This window comes from Vicia villosa, linkage group LG1 (genome assembly GCF_029867415.1).
Source record: "Vicia villosa cultivar HV-30 ecotype Madison, WI linkage group LG1, Vvil1.0, whole genome shotgun sequence".
Classification (NCBI taxonomy): Eukaryota; Viridiplantae; Streptophyta; class Magnoliopsida; order Fabales; family Fabaceae; genus Vicia; species Vicia villosa.
Genome location: NC_081180.1, coordinates 106,818,541 through 106,833,724, shown reverse-complemented (window position 1 = coordinate 106,833,724; position 15,184 = coordinate 106,818,541). Strand labels below are relative to the sequence as shown.

Genomic DNA, 15,184 nt, shown 5'->3' with positions numbered 1-15,184 from the left:
AAAAAACTAAAACATCATCAATATAAACAATTATAAATTCTGTATAAGGATTAAAAATATCATTCATAATATTTTGAAATTCCGAAGGGGCATTTTTAAGGCCAAAAGGAAGGACATTCCATTCATAATGTCCAAAGGGTACGGTAAAGGCAGTTTTATACTTATCAGATTCATTAATCTGAATTTGCCAATAACCAGATTTCATATCAAACTTAGAGAAGATTAAAGCATTGTTTAATCTATCTAAAAGGTCTTTTTTATTAGGAATAGGATACCTAATCCATCTTAACACCTTATTAAGAGGCTTGTAATTAATAACAAGTCTAGGGACCCCACGTTCTTTTTCAGCAGCATTGTTAACATAAAAAGCTGTACAACTCCAAGGAGATTTGGATTTTCTTATTAATTTTTTCTCTAAAAGAGATTCTATCTCCTTTTTGCATAGCTCCAAATACTCATGGTTCATTTGAGCTGGCCTAGCTTTGGTGGGAATCTGACTTTCGTTAAAAATTTTGTCTATCTAGGTATATTTAGGATACAATTTTTTGGGCTGACCTATTTTTATGACAAATTTACCCCTTAACTTCCTCTCTCTTTTCAAAAATTGATAAGAAAAACTACTATTTAACTCCTTGCATCCTTTCACAAATCACAACGATAACACCCTCTTTCACTTTTAGAAGTTTATAATAAAAACTGCTCTTTTAACTTCTTATATTATTTAACAATGATAACATATCAAATCAAGTAGATATCATATGAGACAAGCGCAAATAAAACGTACGATCACATGAAAATAAAAACTACTCTTTACTGCTTTATCTTTTTAAAAATAATATTTTAATTTTGTTAGAGAAGAAATTGTAATTGCTACTATTATTGTTACTTTTTATATTCTTATTTTGGTTGTAAATGTAATCACAAACTTAAACAATAGAAATAATATTAACGCTTCTAATAGTTTTTACTTAACAAAAAAAATAAAGTTATTGCTACTATAATTTTAGTTTCTATATACTTATTTTAATTTTTTTAAAGAAACACATGTAAATGTAATCTAATTATTTTGATTTTATGCTTATTTGACTTTTTATATGACACTATTTTTAGACCTCGAAAACTCAATTGTTCGAGTTTTTAAATTTTATTAATTCGAGAGAGAGACTATTTTTAAACCTCAGAAACTTAATTGTTCGAATTTTTAAATGGGAGAGAGAGAGAGAGAGCATATTGAAAATGTCTTTAATCATCATAATTTTTATTATACTAATCATATTTAGATAATATTATTTGTAGTGGGACGTATAACACAAACTTCCTAAAAAATGCGGTCTCTTTTAGTAAAACTCTAATAGTTTAATATCAGAAAATAATAAAATTATTATATATAGGTGAATTCACTAAAATAATTTTAACAAGTGTATGTCTCTTTTAGTAAAACTCTAATAGTTTAATAAGTGTATGTCTGCGATTTACATCCTTCCTCCATCGTGCCAAAATATAATTGTCAGGGATTGAATCTGTTTTTCCTCGGAGCTTAAGCACACAAAGGATGTGCTTGCATACAATACCTTTAAATTCAAACAAGCAACATGTGCATTTAAACAAGAAGTCTTTTTCATTGAAGAATACCATGAACCCAATGTCTTTCATCTTGTCGTGCACTTTCTTACTCTCTGTAACGCAAAATATGGAATCTAATCCCTCCAATTTATCAAAACATGCATGGCAATACATCATCGAAGCAATTTCAAATTGAAATTCTTTGAACTTTGCATTGGTAAATGCTTTTTGGAATTGGACCTCAAAGCCAAAGTGACTTACACAAGCAATAATTGTATTAAATGATCTGAAATCAGCCATGCTCTCCTTTTCAATTTTATCTTTCAATGCATTATCGTATTGTTCAACAAATTGCTTCAATGTTGTCTTTGAGTTTACATATCCATCAAAAAATGAGTTCATACTTTCACTTCGTTGTGTAGTTGACATTCCAGCCCAAAATGTGTCCCTAACATATATAGGAACCCACCGATGCCGCTCTTCAAATAACGCTTTCAGCCATTCATTATCGTGTAGTTCATAATACACAACCATATGTTTCCACCTCATCATAAAATCACTTTTGCTTGTAGAATCATATACAATATCATGTAAAAGTGTTTTAATTGACTCATAATTGGAATATCTACCAAACTTTTCTTGAATTTTTTTCATTAAATGCCATAAGCACCATCGGTGTCGAGCCTTCGGAAAGACAGTCTCAATTGCATTCTTCATTGCTCTATCTTGATCAGTAATTATGGCATTTGGAGCACAACCATGCATACACTCTAACCATGTTGAGAACAACCAAGTAAAAGTTTTAGTATCCTCATTAGACAATAGAGCACAACCTAACAACATAGATTGACCATGATGATTTACTCCAACAAAAGGAGCAAAAGGCATGTCATATTTATTTGTTAAGTAAGTGGTATCAAAAGTTATGACTTCGCCAAAATACTCATATGCAGTCCTATATCTTGCATCAGCCCAAAACACATTACGTAACCGACTTTCATCATCCACATCCATTACATAATAAAACTGATTATTTTGCTTTTGCTTTCTGACAAAATATTTTTGTATTGCTTCTGCATCACCTGTCCCAAGTCGTAGTCGTCTTACTTTGTCTATATAGTTTCTACAGTCTTTTTCTCCAAATGTAAGATTCTCATACCCATTCGCTTCAACAACTAAAGATCGAAAGTTTCTGCTTACATTAATTCCAGCTTGATCATTGAGTTCTAACCTTCTTCTCATCTGAGACCCCAAATTTTTGTTGGATCTAAAATATCGTGCTTTGCTTGGACTTAGTTCATGATTATGCTCAATAACAACACTTGAAACTATAACTGTCCCGTTTAAATGAATACAAGCATTCAATCTCGCCTTACACTGTGTTTTTGTAATAGGATTGGGCTTCAATGGATTTTTTGATTGACTCACATACTTTCTTGCTCGACTACATGCCAAAGTAAAATATTTTTTCCATCATCTTCGTTTTTTGAACTTATTTTAGCAATTCCAAAACCTATATGTCGAGCATAGTTCTTATAATACTCAGTAACTTCATCTTCAGAAGCAAATACCATACCAACACTAGGGATATCTTTTTCATATGTGTCATTTACTTCTAAACAATCAGTATCTTTTTGAGTTTCTTCATTTTTTTCCACTTCATCACAAATTTCAAATATTTCTTGCACTAATGCAACAAATTCAAAAAAAAAAACTATGTTAATTGATTAAGACACCTAAGTAAATAGAACATCATTAAATTTATACAAAACTTTCAGGTAAATAAGTACACTAAATAGAAACGTAATGATAAAATACTTACTAATAGAAACGTAATGATAAAATACTTACTAGTAATTGAAATTGAAGCTAAAGCAGAGGTGATTAGGAGAAGCTGAAGATGCAGCTTTTCATCAATACAAAGGGATAAATAATGAATATGAGAAATTATAAATGTAATTTTTCACAAAAGAATGAAGGAATAAAAAATGTTAGTTTACTGGAAATTGGAAAAAAAAGCAAACCGTAAGCGGTGTGGCGGGAGTGGTATACGTGGGTTTTAATTCTGTTAGAATTATATTAACTATTAAATTTAATTTGTTTTCTAAAATGTAAAATAGTGGAATAAGTCATTAAACACGTGTTCGTGAAAATTCTTACAAAAAGTTGTCGTACTATTTAGCAGCTCTGTATTAAAAAACAGAAGAATGATGATTCATTTAAACTTTTAATATGTTTTAATATTTCACTACTAAAAATTGAGTAATCAAAACTAAAAACGGAATCCTCACGACCAATTTAACAATACAAATGGCTCTCTCTCCTCCTCTCTATCTCTATTTCTCTTTACCCCTATATCTCTCTCTCACGACCAATTTAACAATGCAAAGGGCTATCTCACACACACTCTCTCTCCCCCTCCCTCTCCATCTCCCTATCCTATTCCCCCCCCCCTCTCTCTCTCTCTCTCTCTCTCTCTCTCTCTCTCTCTCTCTCTCTCTCTCTCTCTCTCTCTCTCTCTCTCTCTGTGTGTATGTCTCTCTCCTTCTCCATCTCCCCGTCTCTATCCAACCCTACCAATATAACAATGCAAAGGGCTCTCTCTCTCTCTCACTCACACACACACTCTCACTCTCACTCTCACTCTCTTTCTTCCTCACGACCAATTTTATAATACAAAGGTCTCTCTCTCTCTCCCTCTCTCTCTCTCTCTCTCTCTCTCTCTCTCTCTCTCTCTCTCTCTCTCTCTCTCTCTCTCTCTCTCTCTCTCTCTCTCTCTCTCTCTCTCTCTCTCTCTCCTCCCCCTCTCACTAAAATAGGATACAAAAACAATTGAATAAAAGAGAAAACAACAAAAGTGTCGAGTACTTTTTTTTTAAATTTTGATTTTAATTTAAATTATTTGTGTGGTAAATTTTCTAATATTCTCTCTGTGTGGTGCATTTGTTAGTAACAGAAATTCCAAAATAATAAATAAATGGAAAAAAATAATATTTAAAATCAACTATTTTCATAAATATTAAAAATTGACTTTTAAAAGTTTATATTTTTCTACTTCCTTTGATAATTCTAAGCAACTCTAGTTTATTTCTCTTTTAAAATGTTTTTTCTCATAGCATACAAAACGAAATAATTTTCTCTTCTAAAATGTTTTTTCTCCCTTTCTTTCAATCAAAATGATAAGCGTAGTCATGTTGACGAAAATAAAGGAAAGACAAATTTTAGAATGTAAAAAAGACAAATTTATAAAAATAATAATTAATGAATTTAAAGGAAGGGAATATGGTGAACATTGAGAGAGTATTTCCTATTTATTGGGTACTGGCCGAGTTGCTATTAGATGAAAATTTTACAACCATTACAACATCGTTTATGTCACAATTAAAGTAATCTAAATGCCAAATCTCACTATTAACATTGAAATTAATAAGCTTGCAACTATTAATTTTCTGTTGAAAGAAAATTGCTATCAATAATCTCACTCATGTTCATTAACTTTTCTCCTTTTTTTTTTATCAAAACAATTGGCATGCTCTATTAGAAAAAGTAGAATTTATATACTTTATGGTTCACTACGAAGATTTAATAGAATTAAATATAAATAAATAATTATACATTTCTTAAAACATACTTTATTTTCTAATAAACACATAAACTATAAAATATTGAAATCAACTTGACCCAAAATGAAAATTGCACACAAACTTATAATTATCTTCAAAACACCTTTGCATTCAAAAGGTTTAAAAATCCACGATTAATAGGAGAATAAGACTACAAAAGAATTGACAGAAAAAGAAAAAGTAAAAGAATTAGAAAATAAATGAAGAAAATATAAAAAGGGCATATAGTGAGAGAGATAGAAGGAATTAAAGATGGTGACCAGAAGATAAATAAAAATGAAGAATTCACAAACCATAAACAAATGTGGTTTCCAAGAAGAAGAACAAAAGAAAACTATCATTAGTATATTATTAATGAATGAACATGTTTCCATCACTTTTGCACTTATGTTATGTTATGCGGTTCCAATATTTAGATTTATAAAAAATATTTTAAAAAACCAACTTGGATAGTTATACACATATATTTGTTGCATAACAAAAAATTAAAATTAACTGTTGCCGCTTAAAAAACTGCTAATTTTTTTTTGACAAATAAAAAACTGCTAATTTAAAAAAGAAAAAAAAACTATATTTTTAAAGGGTAAAATAGGAAATAAAATAGGCCAGCCCAAGTCTCTCTATCCCATTTATATATAACTAGCGTCTAAACGGACACTCCCGTGCCCGTTTATCCGCTTTTTTAATGCGCACGACACCAAATTATAATTTATTGTTTTTTTTTCAAAATTCTGAATATAATTTATTATGTATTTTATAGAAAATTTGTGATATGTATTCCTATATAGTATAACTATAATTTGTTGATTTTGCATTTCATATTGATATGCGACGATGTTATTTACAGGCTCGTCTCTCGGTTTTTTTATTGCATTAACGCATGTATATTTTTTATTAATTTTTTTAACCTTCTACTAAAAATAATTCTATTTAAACACAATTGTTAAAATTAAATAAAATTAAGATAAAAGTAAATGCATGTTGTCCAAAATACTATAATATATTTCTCTATCTCTATCTCTATCTCTATCTCTCTCACAAATAAAATACCTCTCTTACACTTCCGCAATAAATCTAGAATAAAAAATAAAAAATAGAATTAAAATTGAAAAATTGATGGCCTTAATTAAAATTTTGGTTGTGTGATATATGTAGAAAGTAGTTATACAACTTGAAACAAATTGCTGCTGAAATATAAAATTTTGTAGATATAACCGATACAATTATGGTTGCAATTTGTCCGAAATGGTAAGACACGTGATACAAATTTCCATTGCAGTAGGAGAACAAATTTAAAAATTGAATGTAATTATATCAATAGATGGTGTGATTTTGATTACGGAAGTGTGGATGAATTTAACAATTAGTTATAAGTGTGATGAAAAATAAACCACCCAATAACTTGCAGCGGTTTTTTTTTTTGCGGTTATCAAAAGTTTTGTGAGTATACAACTTGTTTTTATTTATTTTAATTTTTTTAATAAAAAATAAATTAAAAAAGTGCTTATTTATTGTAATTAACTTAGTGATAAAGGGTATAATAGGTATAGAAAAAGAGCCAGTCCAAAAGATTGTATCCTCTTTATATATTGTTATAGATTTATATATACTAGCGTCTAAACGGGCACTCCCGTGCCCGTTTATCCGCTTTTTTATTGCGCACAGCAGCAAGTTATAAATTATTATTTTATTCAAAATTCTTAATTTAATTTATCATATATTTTATAGTAAAAATTTGTGTGTTGTATTCCTACATAGTATAACTATAATTGATTGATTTTGCATCTCATACTGATATGCGACCATGTTATTCACGTGACAATGTTATTCATGTGCCCGTCTGTCCGCTCTTTTTATTGCGCTAACACGTGTTTATCCTTTAGGATATTTTTGAGGTACACCCCTTTAAAAATTTTATTATATAGACACAATTATTAAAAAGGAAAATGATTAATAGTGCGAAATTTTTGTATACGAAAACCAACGAATTACGTGGCATTTTTACTCAATTGTGTTATTGTAACCGTCATTAACTTCGGTCAAATCAACAAGCTACAATTACGTAAATTCAAAATAAAACTCTAAATGCATAATAAATTGTTAAAAAATGATTAACATCTGTTCTCCTTTCTCACCGCTCATCCCATTCCACTTTCTTGAAATAAAGCCTTTTAAAATCACAATAAACATGAATTTTATTTCCAGATTTAGATCTTTAGATCCATATCATTTATGTGATGAAGATATGGTTTTTTCAAAAGAGAAAACTTCATTCGTATCATTGAAACTAACCACTTCGTGGTGGTTGAAAACCACGCCGCCCCGATGCCGGAGTATGCTGCCACTAAGTTGAGAAGCACCGTTGTAGCTTTGACCGAGTAATTTTCTCTCTTCCAATCTAAGATTTAATCTCATATATCTTCACAAGTGTGATTAAAGATGTAAATTATCTTTTAGACTACATTAGTATTGTGCTGGTTTGAACAATGATTGAATGTGGTTATATGTGTTATTTGGGCTCCCAGTCCCATACATGTCACACACTTTTAATATAAATTAGGTACTGCGTGTATTATAATATCAAATATAGCTTCCAATTGGTGTGACATAACTATTAAATTTTGAATTCTGTTGGTGTGACATTAGTTTTACAACTGACTTATGAGTTACAATTTTTTTATGCAGATATGATATTGTAACAGGGATTAAGAAGAGGTTGATACCAACTGTAATTCTGTTTCATAGACTTTTTTTGGCTCTATGGTTCTCCAATACATAAAGGAATTATATTACATTGAAACAAGTAATTCAGATGGCTGCACTTAGAAGAAATGAAATTGACACCAAGAAGTATACTTTCTCATCATAATAAGGCTATTGAATTTGCTGCTAGCATTGGTTTCAAACATGTCTAATGTCACTGAAATTACAATGGCGTCTAGGACTCTCATTTGAAGTTCAAACTGATGTAAAAATGTGATTACATTATAGTTGGAGAGTACTGATTTTTTTCTACTTTATCATATAAATTTGTATTGTTTATTAAAAGATATGGAATGTAGATGGGTGCTCTTTGACTTGTAATTGTATTGATGTCAAAAATTATACCATGTTTTGAATGCAACAAAACTTAAACCTCTCACACTAGAAAAACACAGTAGATGGAAAATGACATAACAGAACAAAACCTCAATCAAGAGAAGAAAGAAAACACAGTATATCATAAAAAGTACAAAAACTTAAAAAGTAATTATTCACTTCCAACTACAATGATGGTTCTTCATTCATTTGATGTTGTACCTACAAAAAAATTACAAAGATTTTGAATGAAGGATTTTATATTAAAAATTTAATATATTGAAATAAAATAAACAATTAATACTTGTGAAAGTTCAAAATATGGTCCATTTTTTTGAGAATGGTATGAAACCTAAAACAGAATTATATTAAATGAGTTGTTTCTATATCATAAATGTTCAAGTAAGAGTAAAGAGTAATAAAATAAATTTTGATACCTGATTTATTTCATCAAGATGTTTTTGATTTAGACAAATAGGAGCTAAATTAGTCACAGTACTGTAACTATTCATCCATTTTGTATACTCAGTATTTCCTTGAATGCTTTCCTGTGTTCCAATTCCATCACCAAGTTGAGATGTGAAAAATACTTCAGGTTCTTTATCATGTATTCTGGATGTGGATATGCCCTACCATAAAAAAAACTCTTAAATTTGACATATCAACTATTACTATTATATCAGTAAACATTATAAATTTCATGCTCACCTCTTCTTGATCTTTATTTTGTTGGCTGCATTTTTTAGTTTTTTTTGTGCAAGCTTCTTCTTCACAATTTGATCAACTTTAGAAGTTTTTCTTTTTAAAGGAGGACGCCCTTTACTTCGAGTCACTGTTGGATCAAGAATAAAAGTCTGGTTTTGAGTTGGAGTATCTTCTTCTACAGTTCTAGGAGATGATTCTTTACACGCTAACTCAATTTTCAATTCTTTAATCCAATTCATCAATTTCAATAAATCATCTTCACTATTTATCTTTGTTGAAGCAACTTCATAAAAGGCATCACAAGCTTTATCAACACGCTGCAATTCAGATTTTTTAGACATATTATCTAAACCACATTTAATAAGTGTATGTCTGCGATTTACATCCTTCCTCCATCGTGCCAAAATATAATTGTCAGGGATTGAATCTGTTTTTCCTCGGAGCTTAAGCACACAAAGGATGTGCTTGCATACAATACCTTTAAATTCAAACAAGCAACATGTGCATTTAAACAAGAAGTCTTTTTCATTGAAGAATACCATGAACCCAATGTCTTTCATCTTGTCGTGCACTTTCTTACTCTCTGTAACGCAAAATATGGAATCTAATCCCTCCAATTTATCAAAACATGCATGGCAATACATCATCGAAGCAATTTCAAATTGAAATTCTTTGAACTTTGCATTGGTAAATGCTTTTTGGAATTGGACCTCAAAGCCAAAGTGACTTACACAAGCAATAATTGTATTAAATGATCTGAAATCAGCCATGCTCTCCTTTTCAATTTTATCTTTCAATGCATTATCGTATTGTTCAACAAATTGCTTCAATGTTGTCTTTGAGTTTACATATCCATCAAAAAATGAGTTCATACTTTCACTTCGTTGTGTAGTTGACATTCCAGCCCAAAATGTGTCCCTAACATATATAGGAACCCATCGATGCCGCTCTTCAAATAACGCTTTCAGCCATTCATTATCGTGTAGTTCATAATACACAACCATATGTTTCCACCTCATCATAAAATCACTTTTGCTTGTAGAATCATATACAATATCATGTAAAAGTGTTTTAATTGACTCATAATTGGAATATCTACCAAACTTTTCTTGAATTTTTTTCATTAAATGCCATAAGCACCATCGGTGTCGAGCCTTCGGAAAGACAGTCTCAATTGCATTCTTCATTGCTCTATCTTGATCAGTAATTATGGCATTTGGAGCACAACCATGCATACACTCTAACCATGTTGAGAACAACCAAGTAAAAGTTTTAGTATCCTCATTAGACAATAGAGCACAACCTAACAACATAGATTGACCATGATGATTTACTCCAACAAAAGGAGCAAAAGGCATGTCATATTTATTTGTTAAGTAAGTGGTATCAAAAGTTATGACTTCGCCAAAATACTCATATGCAGTCCTATATCTTGCATCAGCCCAAAACACATTACGTAACCGACTTTCATCATCCACATCCATTACATAATAAAATTGATTATTTTGCTTTTGCTTTCTGACAAAATATTTTTGTATTGCTTCTGCATCACCTGTCCCAAGTCGTAGTCGTCTTACTTTGTCTATATAGTTTCTACAGTCTTTTTCTCCAAATGTAAGATTCTCATACCCATTCGCTTCAACAACTAAAGATCGAAAGTTTCTGCTTACATTAATTCCAGCTTGATCATTGAGTTCTAACCTTCTTCTCATCTGAGACCCCAAATTTTTGTTGGATCTAAAATATCGTGCTTTGCTTGGACTTAGTTCATGATTATGCTCAATAACAACACTTGAAACTATAACTGTCCCGTTTAAATGAATACAAGCATTCAATCTCGCCTTACACTGTGTTTTTGTAATAGGATTGGGCTTCAATGGATTTTTTGATTGACTCACATACTTTCTTGCTCGACTACATGCCAAAGTAAAATATTTTTTCCATCATCTTCGTTTTTTGAACTTATTTTAGCAATTCCAAAACCTATATGTCGAGCATAGTTCTTATAATACTCAGTAACTTCATCTTCAGAAGCAAATACCATACCAACACTAGGGATATCTTTTTCATATGTGTCATTTACTTCTAAACAATCAGTATCTTTTTGAGTTTCTTCATTTTTTTCCACTTCATCACAAATTTCAAATATTTCTTGCACTAATGCAACAAATTCAAAAAAAAAACTATGTTAATTGATTAAGACACCTAAGTAAATAGAACATCATTAAATTTATACAAAACTTTCAGGTAAATAAGTACACTAAATAGAAACGTAATGATAAAATACTTACTAATAGAAACGTAATGATAAAATACTTACTAGTAATTGAAATTGAAGCTAAAGCAGAGGTGATTAGGAGAAGCTGAAGATGCAGCTTTTCATCAATACAAAGGGATAAATAATGAATATGAGAAATTATAAATGTAATTTTTCACAAAAGAATGAAGGAATAAAAAATGTTAGTTTACTGGAAATTGGAAAAAAAAGCAAACCGTAAGCGGTGTGGCGGGAGTGGTATACGTGGGTTTTAATTCTGTTAGAATTATATTAACTATTAAATTTAATTTGTTTTCTAAAATGTAAAATAGTGGAATAAGTCATTAAACACGTGTTCGTGAAAATTCTTACAAAAAGTTGTCGTACTATTTAGCAGCTCTGTATTAAAAAACAGAAGAATGATGATTCATTTAAACTTTTAATATGTTTTAATATTTCACTACTAAAAATTGAGTAATCAAAACTAAAAACGGAATCCTCACGACCAATTTAACAATACAAATGGCTCTCTCTCCTCCTCTCTATCTCTATTTCTCTTTACCCCTATATCTCTCTCTCACGACCAATTTAACAATGCAAAGGGCTATCTCACACACACACTCTCTCCCCCTCCCTCTCCATCTCCCTATCCTATTCCCCCCCCCCCCTCTCTCTCTCTCTCTCTCTCTCTCTCTCTCTCTCTCTCTCTCTCTCTCTCTCTCTGTGTGTGTGTATGTCTCTCTCCTTCTCCATCTCCCCGTCTCTATCCAACCCTACCAATATAACAATGCAAAGGGCTCTCTCTCTCTCTCTCACTCACACACACACTCTCACTCTCACTCTCACTCTCTTTCTTCCTCACGACCAATTTTATAATACAAAGGTCTCTCTCTCTCTCTCTCCTCCCCCTCTCACTAAAATAGGATACAAAAACAATTGAATAAAAGAGAAAACAACAAAAGTGTCGAGTACTTTTTTTTTAAATTTTGATTTTAATTTAAATTATTTGTGTGGTAAATTTTCTAATATTCTCTCTGTGTGGTGCATTTGTTAGTAACAGAAATTCCAAAATAATAAATAAATGGAAAAAAATAATATTTAAAATCAACTATTTTCATAAATATTAAAAATTGACTTTTAAAAGTTTATATTTTTCTACTTCCTTTGATAATTCTAAGCAACTCTAGTTTATTTCTCTTTTAAAATGTTTTTTCTCATAGCATACAAAACGAAATAATTTTCTCTTCTAAAATGTTTTTTCTCCCTTTCTTTCAATCAAAATGATAAGCGTAGTCATGTTGACGAAAATAAAGGAAAGACAAATTTTAGAATGTAAAAAAGACAAATTTATAAAAATAATAATTAATGAATTTAAAGGAAGGGAATATGGTGAACATTGAGAGAGTATTTCCTATTTATTGGGTACTGGCCGAGTTGCTATTAGATGAAAATTTTACAACCATTACAACATCGTTTATGTCACAATTAAAGTAATCTAAATGCCAAATCTCACTATTAACATTGAAATTAATAAGCTTGCAACTATTAATTTTCTGTTGAAAGAAAATTGCTATCAATAATCTCACTCATGTTCATTAACTTTTCTCCTTTTTTTTTTATCAAAACAATTGGCATGCTCTATTAGAAAAAGTAGAATTTATATACTTTATGGTTCACTACGAAGATTTAATAGAATTAAATATAAATAAATAATTATACATTTCTTAAAACATACTTTATTTTCTAATAAACACATAAACTATAAAATATTGAAATCAACTTGACCCAAAATGAAAATTGCACACAAACTTATAATTATCTTCAAAACACCTTTGCATTCAAAAGGTTTAAAAATCCACGATTAATAGGAGAATAAGACTACAAAAGAATTGACAGAAAAAGAAAAAGTAAAAGAATTAGAAAATAAATGAAGAAAATATAAAAAGGGCATATAGTGAGAGAGATAGAAGGAATTAAAGATGGTGACCAGAAGATAAATAAAAATGAAGAATTCACAAACCATAAACAAATGTGGTTTCCAAGAAGAAGAACAAAAGAAAACTATCATTAGTATATTATTAATGAATGAACATGTTTCCATCACTTTTGCACTTATGTTATGTTATGCGGTTCCAATATTTAGATTTATAAAAAATATTTTAAAAAACCAACTTGGATAGTTATACACATATATTTGTTGCATAACAAAAAATTAAAATTAACTGTTGCCGCTTAAAAAACTGCTAATTTTTTTTTGACAAATAAAAAACTGCTAATTTAAAAAAGAAAAAAAAACTATATTTTTAAAGGGTAAAATAGGAAATAAAATAGGCCAGCCCAAGTCTCTCTATCCCATTTATATATAACTATCGTCTAAACGGACACTCCCGTGCCCGTTTATCCGCTTTTTTAATGCGCACGACACCAAATTATAATTTATTGTTTTTTTTCAAAATTCTGAATATAATTTATTATGTATTTTATAGAAAATTTGTGATATGTATTCCTATATAGTATAACTATAATTTGTTGATTTTGCATTTCATATTGATATGCGACGATGTTATTTACAGGCTCGTCTCTCGGTTTTTTTATTGCATTAACGCATGTATATTTTTTATTAATTTTTTTAACCTTCTACTAAAAATAATTCTATTTAAACACAATTGTTAAAATTAAATAAAATTAAGATAAAAGTAAATGCATGTTGTCCAAAATACTATAATATATTTCTCTATCTCTATCTCTATCTCTCTCACAAATAAAATACCTCTCTTACACTTCCGCAATAAATCTAGAATAAAAAATAAAAAATAGAATTAAAATTGAAAAATTGATGGCCTTAATTAAAATTTTGGTTGTGTGATATATGTAGAAAGTAGTTATACAACTTGAAACAAATTGCTGCTGAAATATAAAATTTTGTAGGTATAACCGATACAATTATGGTTGCAATTTGCCCGAAATGGTAAGACACGTGATACAAATTTCCATTGCAGTAGGAGAACAAATTTAAAAATTGAATGTAATTATATCAATAGATGGTGTGATTTTGATTACGGAAGTGTGGATGAATTTAACAATTAGTTATAAGTGTGATGAAAAATAAACCACCCAATAACTTGCAGCGGTTTTTTTTTTTTGCGGTTATCAAAAGTTTTGTGAGTATACAACTTGTTTTTATTTATTTTAATTTTTTTAATAAAAAATAAATTAAAAAAGTGCTTATTTATTGTAATTAACTTAGTGATAAAGGGTATAATAGGTATAGAAAAAGAGCCAGTCCAAAAGATTGTATCCTCTTTATATATTGTTATAGATTTATATATACTAGCGTCTAAACGGGCACTCCCGTGCCCGTTTATCCGCTTTTTTATTGCGCACAGCAGCAAGTTATAAATTATTATTTTATTCAAAATTCTTAATTTAATTTATCATATATTTTATAGTAAAAATTTGTGTGTTGTATTCCTACATAGTATAACTATAATTGATTGATTTTGCATCTCATACTGATATGCGACCATGTTATTCACGTGACAATGTTATTCATGTGCCCGTCTGTCCGCTCTTTTTATTGCGCTAACACGTGTTTATCCTTTAGGATATTTTTGAGGTACACCCCTTTAAAAATTTTATTATATAGACACAATTATTAAAAAGGAAAATGATTAATAGTGCGAAATTTTTGTATACGAAAACCAACGAATTACGTGGCATTTTTACTCAATTGTGTTATTGTAACCGTCATTAACTTCGGTCAAATCAACAAGCTACAATTACGTAAATTCAAAATAAAACTCTAAATGCATAATAAATTGTTAAAAAATGATTAACATCTGTTCTCCTTTCTCACCGCTCATCCCATTCCACTTTCTTGAAATAAAGCCTTTTAAAATCACAATAAACATGAATTTTATTTCCAGATTTAGATCTTTATATCCATATCATTTATGTG

General features: G+C 29.7%; 2 pseudogenes; both read right to left on the bottom strand.

Moving 5' to 3' along the window:
- Positions 1 to 1,431: 1,431 nt before the first annotated feature.
- On the bottom strand, positions 1,432 to 7,185 carry LOC131650957 (protein FAR-RED IMPAIRED RESPONSE 1-like; annotated as a pseudogene).
- A 1,265-nt stretch (positions 7,186 to 8,450) lies between these two features.
- LOC131650949 (protein FAR1-RELATED SEQUENCE 4-like) lies at positions 8,451 to 14,946 on the bottom strand (annotated as a pseudogene).
- Positions 14,947 to 15,184: the final 238 nt, after the last annotated feature.